Source organism: Balaenoptera acutorostrata, chromosome 9, assembly GCF_949987535.1.
Source record: "Balaenoptera acutorostrata chromosome 9, mBalAcu1.1, whole genome shotgun sequence".
NCBI lineage: Eukaryota > Metazoa > Chordata > Mammalia > Artiodactyla > Balaenopteridae > Balaenoptera > Balaenoptera acutorostrata.
In genome coordinates, this window is record NC_080072.1 from 34,046,484 (window position 1) to 34,063,262 (window position 16,779).

The 16,779-nt window shown below is 35.0% G+C and overlaps 1 protein-coding gene across 2 annotated transcripts in view; it reads right to left on the minus strand.

The window, feature by feature from the left end:
- LUZP2 (leucine zipper protein 2) overlaps positions 1–16,779 on the minus strand; it is a 414,349-nt gene that overhangs the window by 206,234 nt on the left and 191,336 nt on the right. The gene's annotated exons all lie outside the window — the stretch shown is intronic.

Here is a 16,779-nt window from a genome sequence, read left to right on the forward strand (position 1 = left end):
ATAAATAAATAAATAAAGAGAAGAGGAACATACTTTGCCTCTGGGTAATTAAAAAAATGAAAAAAGTATCATATTCTTTAAAAAAAAAAAAAGAAAAAAAAAAAGAAACACTTAATACTTAAAATAGTGAGTCAAGTTCTCATTTATACTCTTGTATTATATTATTATAATTCATTTTTATATAGTGGTCGCCTGAGCAAATCCAACTACTTCACAGTGACAAACACATACATACACACACACATATACAAAGACACACATGAGGAAAATTTAAAAATTTCTGTTTTATCCCTTCTCACAGAGGAAAATAAAGAAAAAAAAGTTATTTAAACCCCTCGTTTTAAGAATGCTAATTCTCACATGTTCCTCCTCTATTATTCATTCCCTATCTACCTTAAGAATTGACTGTACTATTCTTATGCAGTCTATTTCTTCCACACACTTAAATATTCACAAATTAAGGGAAAATGATGAGGGAAGAAAATGTGTCCTTGGAATGTGAGGTGGCAGGTTCAGGTGAGATGCTGAAATGGGAACAGGAATGGGATGCTGAAAGAGTGAACAGTTAGAAAAGAAAACCAACTCACTGATCACCTGTGACATGTCAACCAGTTGCTAGTTTGCTTCCTTAGCAATTCTGCAAGTTCAGATTATCCCCTTCTGACTCCACATTTGAATAGCTTGAGGTTTATAAAATTTTCCAAGGCAACATGCATTTTAAAAATGTATTCACTGATTTATTTGTTTGTTTTAATTTTGCATTTTGTCAAAAAATGATTTGAAACAGCTTTAGAATCATACATTTAATAAGTGATAGAGCTCACATGGAAACACAGCTCTCTTGGATATCAAACTTTTGTTCTGCCATCTAAACCATGCCATCCTTTCTTAATACGAAAACTTGCTAATGACCAGGTAATAGATTAAGGATTTGTATTTTCTCTTTCCAAAAGGACTGATTTCACCTGTTTGCCAAAATAAAATGAAATGACTATAAATCACTAAAACAATATCTCATCTCTAATTTAAGCCAGAGTAATTCTAAATTAAATAGTATCTCTAGGAAAACTTCATAAAGAGAATCATGACTAAAGTCATCTTTTAGTTCTCTAGCCCATTGGCAGTTTGTTCAGTGGTCATTTCTATAACTCAGTATGTCAGGGTTCATTTTGTTTCTTTAATTTTATTGATGGAAATTTCTATACAGATCTGGTTCTGCACCCTTATATTTTTCAACTTATATGTATGTTTTCCAAATCTTGATTGTGGAGATGTTTTTCTTTTTTTTAATAAGAAGAAGGATCCCATGTAAAACTATTTCTTTTTGTGTAGACCTTTCTCAGCATATTTTTCAAATAGAGGGACTCCTTAAATGTAGAACATGACACTGAATGCTAACTGAACAAGTATATGTTCTTATATGTAGTTGGCTATATTATAGCTGTTATTTTATATAATTGATTACTCTATATTGAAATACACACATATGGAATTTAAACAGAAAATCTTTTTCTTAATTTTAGAATTGATACCCAATATTTGTTACATGTGGCTGTTAAATATATCACGGTTTAAGGATTGTAGATATTCAAATTCCTGTTGAGTGGTAGAGGACATCTTATATAGTAAACACAGTTAAATTTTACATTGCAGACAGGTTTATTCCTGCACTATAGAGTAATTCTATATAAGAACTTTAATTAAATCAATGTATTAGATTTTTTTTAGCTTGGCATCCTAAGGCTTTTCTACACTAGAGAATGTGACATTGGGCTTTTGGAGTCAGAAGTTGGGTTTGAAACCTGCTTCTTCCATTCCATAGATTGGCAGAGAAAGAATTAAATTTTCTAAGCCTTATTTTATCAGATAATATCTACAGGAAAGGTTATGTGAGTATTGGAATTTGCCAACCTTTAGAACTGAGTACCCTGCAAATTAGTCAGAAGCTTAAATAAACACAAGATAACATGTTAGTGACCTTCACAAAGGCATGCGCTAAACATTATTGGTATTTATACTGTCTAAACCCCCCCCCCCAAATTATTTGAACTAGTTGGGTTTAAGGACATGACAATAGTACCTGTATCATCTGTTTCCATGGTTAACTTTTTAATTTACAATTGGTGGTGATCAAATAAGTGAAAGTGCTTTATAAAATCTAAGAGAATTCAAAAGATCCATTATTGTTTTTATTTCTATTGCTTGTATATGAAGTTCTGTTTCACAACTAACCTACAAAGTTGACAATGCAAAGTGTAAGCTTCCTGCAAACTCACACTTCAAAACAATTAAGGAGTGACTTGGATTCTATTTAATGACAGTGTTTTTATTTCCCTTCTGACCTCAGCTCCATTTTTCAGGGGAAACTCCATCATCTCCTGTCAATGTCAACGACCTGGACATCTTAATGGGCTATAACCAAGGAGTGACTTGGTGTGAAGTATCCATATCACCTCTCTCCTCTTTTTGGGCTATGCTCTTTGAAGGGTAGTAAGTCAGCCTGTTTACACTACAATATGTTTAATAAAATTATCAATGAAATGTCTGTTTAATTTTTATTGTTTTATTATTAAGCCAACCCTGAGTCTTCAAACAACTCATATGTGATTCCATAGAAGACTGTATAAGGAGCCTATCTTATCAGAGAGACTCTTCTGAGGAGAGGACTAAGGCTTTTTAATAAAGTTTGTCTTGGGCAACTTCTTCTATATTCCAAAGTCTTGTTTCAGGAAACAAAGCTAAAGAAATAAAAACTACTAGGGTAATTTAAATTGATTAAAAAAAAGAAAAACCATAAGAACATTGTCAACAGGGTTATAAATATCTTCTGACTACATAATTTGGATCCACATGTCTTTACCTCTTTTTATGTACAATGGAAATTTTGTTTTTAATGAACAAGTCACTATCAACATATTCCTCATTTGTAAAAAGCAGCAATTGGATTTGGTCAGTGAATTCCACACAGTACACTGATCCCATACAATGTTCCAGTAATTTAAGTGTTGATGGTCTAAATAGTTTGAGATAATCTGCGTGATTTTGGTGATGTGCTGATAAACACATCTGGGTGTGATGAAGGCCGATTTCTGCATTTGCCAATTCCTGTGGTGTCAATATTTCCACAATACCCAATTTCAAGCTATGAACAGCTTAATAACTGACTCGAAAAATTCCTGAATATTTAACAATCAGCTCTCATCAACTGATAAGAGCCAGCTCCAGCTTATCACTGAATGTTCCTATGCTGAAGCTACACAAACACAAATGATAGAAAAATAAAAGTCTTGGGAGTATAACCAGATTTTTCTCAAAGATTTTTGACCTTTAAATACTCTTTATAAATTAGTATCAATGTAACTCATGTTTACAGATCATAATGTCAGCCTATCTGTATCTTCTCATCCAGGTCTTTCCATGCAAGTCAATCCACCATCTGGATCCTACTACCTGTATTTCTTTGCTGGGGGGCTTTCTGCCAAGGCACCCTTTTCTTGTTTATGTTGCAAGAGATGAATATCATGGAATTGAAATCTCTGGAATTAGCCTCAGCCAATATCCAAGAGAAGTTTTACAATGTCCTCCAAAACTTTCTCTAGGATGATTACATTCCATCACTTTTTTTTTCCCATCACTTTTTTTTTTAAATTAATTAATTAATTTAGTTTTGGCTGTGTTGGGTCTTCGTTTCTGTGCAAGGGCTTTCTCTAGTTGTGGCAAGTGGGGGCCACTCTTGATCACGGTGTGCGGGCCTTTCACTCTCGCGGCCTCTCTTGTTGCGGAGCACAGGCTCCAGACGCGCAGGCCCAGTAGTTGTGGCTCACGGGCCCAGTTGCTCCGCGGCATGTGGGATCTTCCCAGACCAGGGCTCGAACCCGTGTCCCCCGCACTGGCAGGCAGATTCTCAACCACTGCACCACCAGGGAAGCCCCTCCCATCACTTTTAATTGTCTACCTTCCCTTCTTTGTCTTACTTCTCCATCCCCTGCCACTGTTTCTTTCTGAAATACTTAGTTTTGGATTTTTGTCTCAGGGTCCATTTCAGGAAAAATCCAGACTAAGACACACAGCTTAGAAAATGGTGGGCTAGAAAATCTCCACAACCACTTTGGCTCTAATTTTCAAAGATTAAGATAACATCCAGAGATTTTTTCTGACATCTTCAGACTACAAGCCTCAAGTCCCTTTTATCATTGTGCCTGGCCTACGTGGGTCCCTTAATAAATATTTGCTGAGCTAATTCTTTCTGAGAACAAAACCAAGAGATGTTGATAAAGGAAAGAGTATGAAGTCAGGAGGTGCTTCCTAAAACCTTCCTATCTTTGGGGGACTAACTAGAAATTTAGGCTTTCTCTGAATAGCCTGTGTACCCAAGGCCTCCTCACTTTGCCAATACTTGCCCTGCTTCTTTGTCTCTTCTTTCGCACCTGCCTTGTGTGTGCTTCAATATCTCACTATTTTTCTCCAACCTCTTGATGGTTTCAAATACTCAGTGATTAAGAAATACTCGTTCCTCATAAATCCTTCCATTTCACCTTGAATACTTAACTTTATTTAATTTAGCACTTACAAATACAATTTGGAGTAAATATTATTAAACCCATCATCACGATCAGTCAGCAGCCATCAACATCGAGGCAAGACCCTCCACCAGCAAAAAGATTATACCCCGCTGAAGGCTCAGATGATGTTTTTAGCACTTTTCAGCAATACAGCATTTAAAAATTAAGGTGTGTACATTGTTCTTTTTTAGCTGTTAGTCTATTGCACAGTTAATAGATATAACTTTTATATACAGTGGGAAACCAAAAATTTCATGTGACTCTATTGTGAAATTTACTTGATTGCAGTGTTCTGGAACAGAACATGCAGTAACTCCAAGGTATGACGGTACAGGTTTTATTACTATTACATCATTTTATTGTGTTTTGAGAAGTCTTTCCCATAAAAGACTAAAATTTGGAAAAATCAAGGCTTGGAAAATCTTACTGATTTTATTTCCTCCCTGCTGAGTACAGTGCCCAGAACCAAAGTGTGTAATAAATAATGGTTTAAGATAAAACAGATGACTATTTAACCATCACCTATAAAATGGATCACGTGGGTGAATGGAATTCTTGCTAGAGCTTCAGTTCAGTTTCAAAATTAATAGAAGAAAACAGAATCTGCCATCATATGATACACTTAAGAAATTATTGCTAATAATAACCTGGAAACTTGCTTCATCCAATCCCTACCGTCTTAGTTTTCTGAGGCCACTGTAAGAAATTACCAGAAATTGGGTGACTTAAAACACGAGAAATTCATTGTCTATCAGTTCTGGGAGCCAAAAGTCAGAAGTCACCAGGCTGAAATCCTGCTGTCAGCAGGGCTGAGCTCTCTCCAGAGGCCCTAGGAGAGAACTTGTTCCTTGTCCCTTCCAGTCAACTCATGGCTGTAGGCATCCATTGGCTTGTGGCTGCATCTCTCCCATCTTCAAGGCCAGCATATTCAAATATGTCCCTGTTCTGTCTTTGTACTGCCTCCTCCTCTCAGTGTGTGTCAAATAAGGACAACTGTGATTGCATTTAGGGTCCACGAGGATAATTCAGGATAGTTTCAGTATCTTCAAAATCCTTAATCACATATGCAAAGACACTTTTTCCTTATAAGGTAAAATAGGTACAGGTTCCAGGAACTGGGACCTGCTATCTTTGGGCCATTTTTCAGCCTACTATGTGTATTTTCCATGTAACAACTCATTAAAAAACATACCATGAGTAATGTTTAATTTGTGAAAGCCATATATTAAGAGATAACATTTATTAGGAAGAACAAGGAGGGACACAATTATAGCTGTTCTCATAACTATTATCTCATTGGACCATCATAACAACTGTGGGAGTGGATGTGAGTGTTTCTACTTATATGATGATAACATCTAAGTATCACAGATAGTAAGTGTCAAAGATATGATTTGAAGCTGGTGTGTTTTAGTACCACTAACTTTTTTAGTACCGTGACACCTATTTTTGTCCTTCTAAGCACTGGTCTTTTCTACACCTCTGAGGGGGAAAAATAGTTTATAATTGCCTAAGTAATTGTCTCAAAATATTTCCAACATTCTGTGAACTTGTACACTCACTAGAAATAAACCTTCAAATAATGATTTTCTAAACCAACTTTCTTTAAAGTTACATTTTACCACTAAAAATATAGGTTAAATGATGAAAACATTTTAAAAAAAAAATTCTTGCTTGATGGTCTGATAACTACGCATTTTATATTTATTTATGACATGTACCAGAGAACTGCTTACTTTGGTGGTCAATATTTTTAAACACTCCTAGAATAAAAAGCTCTAAGTTAATCCAAACACAATTTACAGCTATTTAGGGATTTGTTTGAAATACTAATGACCATCTTCTTGGAATTTATCCTGAGTTTAGTACTTAGATATTAACTCACAGCTTATGAGTTACTGTTTCTACAGATTAAGAATTTATAAACTTTGGAGTTTAAGGAATCAAGGGGATCATTTCATGTAAAACCCCTATTTTACCAATGACACACACAAAAGTAGTGACTTCTCCAAGGTGACAAAATCACCAGATGCTGGTAAAAACTCCACTCTCTCAATAATCAGCCCAAGTCAAGTTACTTTTCTCATGCTTCCTTCCTCTCTCCCTTCTTTCTTTCTTCCCTTTCTTTTTCCTTTTTTAAATTTTTTTTATTTTGTGGTTTTCTTCTTTCATGCTTTTATTCTTTCATTGCAGCATGTGAGGAACCAAAAGTACAATACCCTGCCTTCCAGCTCCATATGAAAAAGACTTGGGATAGCAAGCTTTAGCAGCTTCTAGACAATGTGAAGTTTTCTGATTCTCTAGGACTTTCAAAGTCATTTCAAGTTGGTTTAAGGAATAACTCTCATAAGTTTGGGGACTCATTACTATGAATTATGGGCAGTGGCCTATCCCATACAACTTACATAAATATAGCCTGTTGAAGCAATATTTATTATTCACTCAACAAATATTTATCAAGTTCTTACTATTTTCCAGAAAAGAGACAATAATAAATAAAAATAAATAAATAAATAAATAAACAAAATAATTTAAAAAGTAAAGATAACTTTTCTGTTCTTATATCTTTAAAAAACAAATACGTATATGGTAAATAATACTCTGTACACTTAAAATTTTGTTAATAGGGTGAACTACATGTTGTATGTGTGTGTGTTATTTTTAATAGACTTCATTTTTAGAGCAGTTAAATAGCAAAGTTGAGAGGAAAGTACAGAGATTTCCATATTCTACCCACCCCAACTCAGCCATAGCTTCTCCCATTATAAGTCCCCCACTAGAGTGGTACATTTGTTACAAGGTTCACTCTTGGTGTTGTATATTCTAATAGTTTGGACAAATGTACAATGACATGTATCACAATTATAGCAGCACACAGAGTAGTTTCATTTGCATAAAATTTTTCTTTGTTCTGTCTACTTATCTCTCCCTCTCTTCCATCCTTTGACAATCACTTATCTTTTTTTTTTTTTTCTTTTTGGCCATGCCTTGCGACATGCGGGATCTTAGTTCCCAAACCAGGGATCAAACTTGTGCCCCCTGCATTGGGGGTGTGGAGTCTTAACTGCTGAACTGCCAGTGAAGTCCCCAAAAACCACTTGCCTTTTTATTGACTCCATAGTTTTGTATTTTCCAGAATGTCATACAGTTGGAGTCACACATGTAGCATGTAAACATTTCAAATTGGTTTCTTTAATTTAGTAATATGCACTAGTAATATTTTAGTAATATTTCCTTTTAGTGTTGGATAATATTCCATTGTCTGGATTATCACAGTTTATTTATCTATTAACCTACTGAAAGAAGGTTGCTTCAAGGTTTTGGCAATTAATGTACAAAGCTATTACAAACAGAGAAGATCATTTACCTTATGCTATATGACTAAAGCTTCCCTAGGGTCATTTTTACTAAGAATTTGAATGTAGCAATAAATATAAAATGAGAGAAGTAAAGATCCTTAATATGTTTGGAATGAGGGTGAAATTATATGTAAGGGAGCATTACTAACAAAGATATGGTGATGCAAATACATCATGCATGACTTGGGACTTGAAATGATTAAAGTATTACTTACATGCTCTGATCTGAGGGTTAGAAAATGGGTGAGGCTAAGAGGGAGTAATAGAAGTGTCTGATGGTTTTCTTTATACATTTTATGTTATTGGTCCAATATCTAGGCAATCTTTTGCAATGAACCTTTCTTTCCTGTGGGAAATTCATCCAAGTTTTGAGTTGGGTTGCTCCCATCTAACAAAAGGATAGAAATGTGACTCAGACTTGGCCAAAATGCTCTACTCTCCTGTGCATGGTGATTGACTCAGGCATGCAAGCAATATAGGCTCTTTCCTGGGGTTTTTCTGCTCATGTAATCTGAAAAAATGGTCTCACTTGGCTATTGTTTCTAAGCTGGTAGAATATTAATCAGACAGTTCTTGGACTTCTTGTCTGCCATGTGGAGAGAGACACTATGAGAGATGGAATGAGACTGTCCAGTAGTTAGAGAGATAGAGTCCTGTCTTACCTTGGTATTTATATTTAAATGAAATATGGAGTTTTAGTGTATTTGTTTGTTTGTTTAAGACCATTTTCTAAGCAAATAGTTGTCCATAGTATTGCTTATTGATGAACAAATTTTACCTCAGAACCCAATGACAATAATAACTATGATGATGATAATAGTTTCCATTTATTACAAGCTAAATGTCTAAACATATGCTAAACGTCTCTCACACATTGTTTTCTCATTTATTAAATTAACAATATTCTGAGGTGCTTAAAACTTATAAAATAATGTTTACAGAAGACGCAAAATTAAGAAATCAAACTTTCCCCTTTACCTGAAGCATGACAGAGAATGCTAGACATTCCTCTATCACAGAACAGAAATAGTGATCCAGATGCAGCCAGGGGCTAAAGACACAATTTCAACTGAAAACTATTCCTAAACTTGTGTACAATGTCAGCATCTATCCAACATTCTCAAGCAGGAAATTAGAACTTGGTGGAATTAATTGATTGTAACAGTAAAGAAAATGAGATTTTAGGTAGAACATAATCTCCCATAAGACAGCAGTCCTGGTTTACTTCAGAAACACTGAGTAAAAATTCTATGTCCTTGCAAACTAGAAAGTTTACTGATGTAATTGTATCTGATAGTGGTAATTTTCAGATTTATTTTTCTGTTTATTACTCTTTGGCTGTGTCAATCAGTTTGGCTGCTCCAACCCATTTTTATAACACATCCTTACAGCATTACTTACTCTTTGCAAGTCAACTGGCCTGAAATTGGATTCAGCTATAATCATCAAAATTAACTACTTTCTTCACAGCAATAAACATCTAACAATCTTTTCACCTACAAGGAAACTTTTGACGTATTCACTTTTTTTTATGTTTGCTTTCTTGATTATGAATAAATAGCCATAAGTTCTAATCACTTCATTCCTTTCAAAACCCACCCCTTCAATGACGCATTCAGTGGCCACCACACCTAAGTAGGTTATTGCCTTCATCGGCCCCTTTACAATATGTTATTGTAAAATGCTTATTTCAACCTGTTTTTATTGTAGATATTTTGTGCAATTTGTGTAATTATTATTGTATCATAACATATTACTTGGCAAAATATGTTACCGTTATACAATATTAAATTCTGTTCTTTATATCCTTCATGATCAGAGATTGTTTTGTGTTAATTGAAATTTATAATATTTATATACCTCAGGAACTAGCAAAATGTTGAGATACTTTTGGGAATTAAGTTATATGTTTATTACAAATGAATATATAAACAAACCTTATATATGCATCTAGATAAGCAGTATTAAAGTACTTCCATAGACAGATTTATATCTAATAAAAATCTTTCCTCTTTCCCCATTGAAACATTGGCTAAGACTTATACTTAATAAAATGTTCTCTCTTTGCCTGTTTAAAAAAAGAAATTGCCTAAGCTGTTTACCTGGAATATACAAAATGGCATGGATGGTAGAGTCATTTGAATAGTATCACCCTAAAATTCACATCTACCTGGAACCTTAAGTTGTGCCCCTATTAATAAAAAGTGTTTTTTGCACATGTAATTAAGCTAAAATCAGGTTATCCTGGATTAGGGTGGGTCCTAAATCCCATAAGAGGTGTCCATAAAGAAGAGGAGAAAACAGAGATACATAGAGAAGGCCATAGGAAGACAAAGCAGATTCTTGACAAGCCAAAGAATGTCAAGGATTGCCAGGAGGCACTAGAAAGTAGGAAGAGGCAAAGCAGAATTATTCTCTAGAACCTTCAGAGGGAGCACGGTCCTGTGACATTTCTTTGATTTTAGACTTCTGTCCTTCAGAATGGTGAGAGAGTACACTTTTATTGTTTTAAGCCACCCAGCTTGTGTTACTTTATTACAGTAGCCCTAGGACCTAGTACAAATGGGTTATAATAAACTTTAGATAATGGATACACAATTAACCAAAATAAACAGTTGGCCAAAATTTCTCAGAAATAATCATTTTAAAAGGTAAACCAGCAGGAATAAAGTAAGAAAGTTGTGATGGAATTATTTGAAAACATCTCAAGCATGTCCTGGACTCAGTACATATTCAACTCAAACTCTCATAAAGGTTCATCTGCAGGCACCATTTCAGAATGATGGCCCTGGAGCACTCTGTCACATTATGAAATATCCCATCATCTTCACTTGAGTGTCCTTATTGAGGCAAGACGATGGAATAATTTATTTTACAGAGACTGACAGCCACAAGAATTGAACGAAAATGGGTTTTCTTTTTAAAATTTACTAGAGTTTTCTCTAGATCAGAGGTTACTGACTTTATTATTTTTTTGTTTCAGTCATGGACTCTCCCTGAGAATCTGCATCCTCACCTTTGAAAAATACACATATGCACCTATACTTTTTTTCTGTCATCTTAATAATTTCCGGATGGTCAGAGATTCTCTGATATCTTGCTGGGTCTCTAACTATCCCTGTTGTAGAGAGTAGCAAATTAGGGAAACCAGCTTCAATCTCCAAATTTGGACACGGTGTCCAATGTTTATTTAATTTATTGAAGTCACTGGTGCTAAGAATGGACTTAAATATGGTTTTCATTTACCCTCACTGTACACAGAGTCCCGGCCCTGTGTTTTGTTTGTGTGTAAAAAAATCTGAATTATAATACTTTAGTAAAGGTAGGATTCTAACTTTGAAGAGTCAGCATCTAATTGAGGAAATAGTTCACACAAAAGCAAAGCTAAAATCACATGTTAAAGGATAGGCAAGAGGCCATGTATACACACAAGATATTGTAATATACACACGTGCACAATTGGATACTCTATCAGTGTTAGAGCATGTCTCTCAACTACTCAGAACCCTTCAGTGATGATATAACATATACTAAAGCTGGTTACCACACTCTAACCCTTTTTTTTTTTTAAGAAAAGTTGTTAATACACTAGCTACCAAATTTTGGAACATTGTTTCCACGATGTGAAAGTTTTTCATAGTGTTAAACCCGTATTCCCAAGGAAAAATGAAAGCAAACAAATTAGAAATAAAACAAATCCTCTCTGTTTCTAAAGTGCATTGCAGCTCTAGGGCAGACATGACTTAGACTTTGCTAATCAGATATGATCCCTGCAAGATGCAGACACAGCAATTACTTACATGGGAAAACAGGCTACATGTTATCCATGGTCTGATGCACAAGGGATATGGCTATGTGATACCGGAGCTCACTGTGATGGGAACATAAAGGTGGCTGGCAGCTTCCTGATCTTGGCAGAGGTAGCCCTGCCTTGAGACAAACAGCTCTGGGGTTTGTTTGTGGAGTTGTTCCTAAGCTCAGCCTACAAAATGCGTATGCACCTCTCCTAACATTTTGTTGAGGCCTCTAAATGGCTTAATAAGTCATTTTCTTCTTATCAGAGGTTGCTTTTTGTCACAACTGGCACATTGCCCCTAAAAACCCATGTTTTATTCCTCATATACCTGAATATGTGTCAATGATTATTTGGAACCCTTTGGAAACCCAGATTGGCCAGTGACTTGACCTGTAGCAAGACTTTTCCCCCAGGCACTTATAACAACAGCAATAAAACAAAACATTAAAGAAGATTAAATTGGTTATTAGTAGGAGATAGAGAAGGCAGATTAGTATTTCAAAGTTGGGTTAAACTATACGAGCCATGCGAAAAATAGATGAGCTAAGTAACTGAGAGACTAGAAAGGAGGGAAAATGGAGCCATGAAATAGTGAGAGGGAAAACCTGCTATGGAGAGTAGTTTTGACAAATTTCTGATTTCTATCACTGGGCAGAGTAAGGCCCACTTTTATGGTTCCTGACTTTATTATTACCATTTTAGAAATGTGATTTCTTATTTTTTCCTTACCTCGAACTATCTTGAATGAGTCTCGGGAAAATAATCAATCATAAGAATCTCTACTAAAACAAACCATCACAGAAGAGATTTGGGGTGGGGGTACTTCCCCAACTTTCCTGTCTTCCTCTTTCCCTTCCTTCCTTCCCTCTTTCCTTCCTTCTTTCCTTCTTTACTTCCTTCCTCCCTCCCTCCCTTCCTTCATTTCCTTTCTTTCCTTCCTTCCCTTCTTTCTTTCCTTCCTCCCTTCCTTCCTTTCTTCCTTTTTCCCTCTCTCTCTTCCTTTCACTTTTCTTCCCTCCCTTTGTTATTTCTATCTACTCACTAATTTAATATAGACTATGTTTTAATACTAATCTAATTCAAGTATTTGTAGCTACGTACTCCTTTGAAAAGTCCTGAACATTATCAAACTCTCACATTTCATTAAGGAGTTTCAAACTAATCAGAGGTGCTTGTCTCAATGACTAATTTATCTGATATTTCAATACCTATGTATTATCCTACTCATCCTTTTCTTATATCTGGAACCACTATAGAGAAACTTATTTTATCCTAGGGGAAACAATGGATAAAATTAAAGAAAATTAGAAATGACAATAGAGAGAGGGTGTTTTTTTTTTTTTTTTTTTTTTTTTTTTTTTTTTTAATGAGGATCTTGAATCAGATGCGTATGTTTGATTGATTGATTGATTGATTGATTTTGGCTGTGTTGGGTCTTCGTTTCTGTGCGAGGGCTTTCTCCAGTTGTGGCAAGCGGGGGCCACTCTTCATCGCGATGCGCGGGCCAGAGAGGGTGTTTTAAAAGTGCAAAGTCAAAGAGAATTCTCAGCTTTGGAGTCAATAAGATAGTCTATATCACATGATGATGCAGCTATGGAAGTCAGAGAAGAAAGGCTAAGTGTTTTTGTTTCTTTGTTTTGCCTTCTGGTACAACTTTTTACGTTTGCTGTAACCATGCAATATCCAAATACAAAATGCAAAATAAGTAATTGAATGCATAAAACAGATTACATAAGAGACATCAGAATTAGAGACAGATTAGGAAGTTACTAAAAAAATGGTGAGATAGCTACTATAAATCAATTTTTGCATTGTGAGAAATCTCATATTCTGCAAATGTGTACACTAAAAATACAGGATGTAAGAGAAAATTGTGATTGAGGAAGACCACTTACTGTGTAATTTTGTGATCATAATATTAACAAAATAATGACAATAGTAATAAAAATACAACCACAGTTTAATATTTTCTAGCATTTATCCCCCAAATCATACTCAATCCTTTGCCCAGTCTTACACTTAGAATTTACTGTCTTCTGAGATGTAGACCCTAAAGGGAATTGACTTGTAATAAAGTAGATTATCATCAGAATTAATTTCTGATACATATTTTTCACTAATCTCTTATTTTAATATGGGGGAATGCCTTAGAGTCTTCTATATTCACAGTTTAGTCAGATATCTTGGTGCAGTAAGAAACATTTTTAAAAATGTTTTGAAGGCACTAAAACACTACTACATGCACTAAAGGGAGGTCCTTCTGCATATTTTCTTTTGTCTTTGTATGATAAAAATTTTCCCTAAAATTTGACAAGGCTTTCCCCTGATTGCTTCAAACCTCAGCACGTTGGGAAAAATTACATATAAACCAACACAATTTTTCAAACTTTACTGACATCATTCCATCATTTATTAATTGCTAATAAGGTGATTTGGTACCAAGAAATACACACTATGGCAGAATAGATTTGACTTGCATGTTCCATGAAAGAGAATATAAGCAGAAAAGCAGAAGGCCTAGACCTGAAATTTGCAGACCCCCTAAATCTCAATAAAGCTTCTGTGAGGGCTTCCCTGGTGGCGCAATGGTTAAGAATCCGCCTACCAATGCAGGGGACACGGGTTCAAGCCCTGGTCCGGGAAGATCCCACATGCCATGGAGCAACTAAGCCCGTGAGCCACAACTACTGAGCCTGCGCTCTAGAGCCTGCGAGCCACAACTGCTGAGCCCACGTGTCACAACTACTGAAGCCCGCATGCCTAGAGCCCGTGCTCTGCAACAAGAGAAGCCACCACAATAAGCCTGCATACCGCAACAAAGAGTAGCCCCCGCTCGCCACAACTAGAGAAAGCCCGCGTGCAACAACGAAGACTCAACGCAGCCAAAAATAAAATAATAAAATAGATTAAAAAAAAAAAAAAGCTTCTGTGAGTAAAAGCAATCCCAGACACAGGTTAAATGTGATGTCCATGTGAAGACATAGATACCCATAGAGACAGATAAAATAAAGGAGCTTGAAATACTGTGGTTAACTCACAGCTATACTCTTTTCAGTCTCACTCTTAACTTTCTTGGTTAAAAAAAAAAAAAAATCTCCTATTTCTTTTTCTCTTGCATTCTCACTTTGCTATCCATATTCTCCAAATATTCTCCAATGTTCTTTCCCAGTTATGAACACAGTCTTTGAATCACGGGGTCCCATGTATTCCATTCCAGATATGACTGCCTGGATGGAAAAATCAAAATGCTTTCCATCCTACACAGTATTTGCCTAAAACTAAAATCTAAATATTTTCCCCCTCCAAGGGATGAGGTAAATCTTAAAAACTAAATGCCTAGCTGCTAACATAAAAGTGCCTTTTAAGATATTTACCTTCACATATGAAAAAAATACCGATCATTCTTTAATAATTTTTCAAAAGTCCCTTCTTAAATTGGGACTTCCCCAATATCCTCACTGAGAAGTCATTCAGGAGATTTCGATCTTCTCCCAGAAATCTCTTTATACCTGTATGATCTCCCTCACCTCTCTGTATTTTGTTTAATCAATTTGCCTTTTTATTTTATTACTCCTGAACAAAAATCTTTCAGGCAGTGTCCATATAATTTTACTGTGCAGAGGATGGGCCAAGTATTTTGTTCAACCTCTACATACTGATTATTTGTCAAAATAACAAATCTAAAATTTCAAGGAATTAATAAAAAGGAGCCAAATTGAAAGCATTCAGTTGATAATATATGTTCACCATTAGGTTTTGTTAGAGAAGTCAAAGACTTTTCTGGTTATCAAGTATCATCTTGCAGATTTTCAATATGATGAAAGTAAATAGTAGCAAATTTAATTACAAAGCTTACATTTGGCAGCCATTACTTCTGAAGAGTTGTATTGCTTTTTAAATTATTCTAGCCTATACACTTAGAAAATTAATATTAAACTTAAAAAATGATCCCATGGAAGGAAATAAAATATTTTGTTAATCCTCACAGGTACCTGATATGAATAATTTATAGCTTGGTTTTAAAAGAGCTTCCTCCTTAAATTCTAGATTTTTAAAAAATTATGTAAGATGAAAAGTTAACTGATAATACATACACAGAGATATAAATTAGCCCATAATCCTCTCATTCTTATACAACGGGGTTCATGTTGTTGTGTGCGTGTGTGTGTGTGTGTACACATCCAAATGTACTTTTTTTCCTATTTTAATACTGGCTTTAACATTGTTTTAAACGTTCCCTTTGCCTTAAATGATCCATGGAAAGTTTTAGACTTGAGTAATCGGGCCCTCTCTGAGCCCCAGTGAACAAGAAATTATCTAGTACAACCAGTATTTCGGTAACTCTAGTTTACTGACATTTTCCACCATAAACAGTAAATCCAAGATTTAGGCCTCAGGGAAAACATTATCAGGTCCATCTCATTAGACTTTCTTAAGAAGACTCAGAAGAAAACAATCATTAGAAAGAAATGAAAATACAACAGAATCATAAGAAAGACACTTAAAACTTTTCTTGTTTTCCTTTTTTCTATACATCTTTTTGCACATTTGATAAACCATTTTAATGTCATAATCAGAGTACAGATGCTGAATCTTGATACCAAGGCATTTGTATAGTCTATTTTTTAACCTGGGCATCAAGGTGGAAATGATATAGGAATAATGTAGCTCATCTGTATTTGAAATGTCTCAAAAAATTGGAGGAAGGAAGGGAGGGAGGGAGGAAGGAAGGGGAATAAAGGAGACTAGAAATGGCTAAAGCAGTTGATTTGGGATTTAAAATCCACCTTACTGGGATTGATAAAAGAAAATGTATCATTAATTAATCATGGTTTAATAGTTCTAAATAACTAATTTCATTCAAGGAAAAAAAAAGAAATAAAAAGGTGGCAATACAAATGTGATGGAGAAATTTTAGAAAATAAAGTAGTTATGTAACAGGGTAGACAAAAAGTCAAAAGGAGGAAAAAGCATACAGCATTTTATAGGATCATTACATTTTAAAGGCTGTAAGGAAAGCTGTTACAGCTTATTTATTTCAAATCTACATCACTCTAAGATT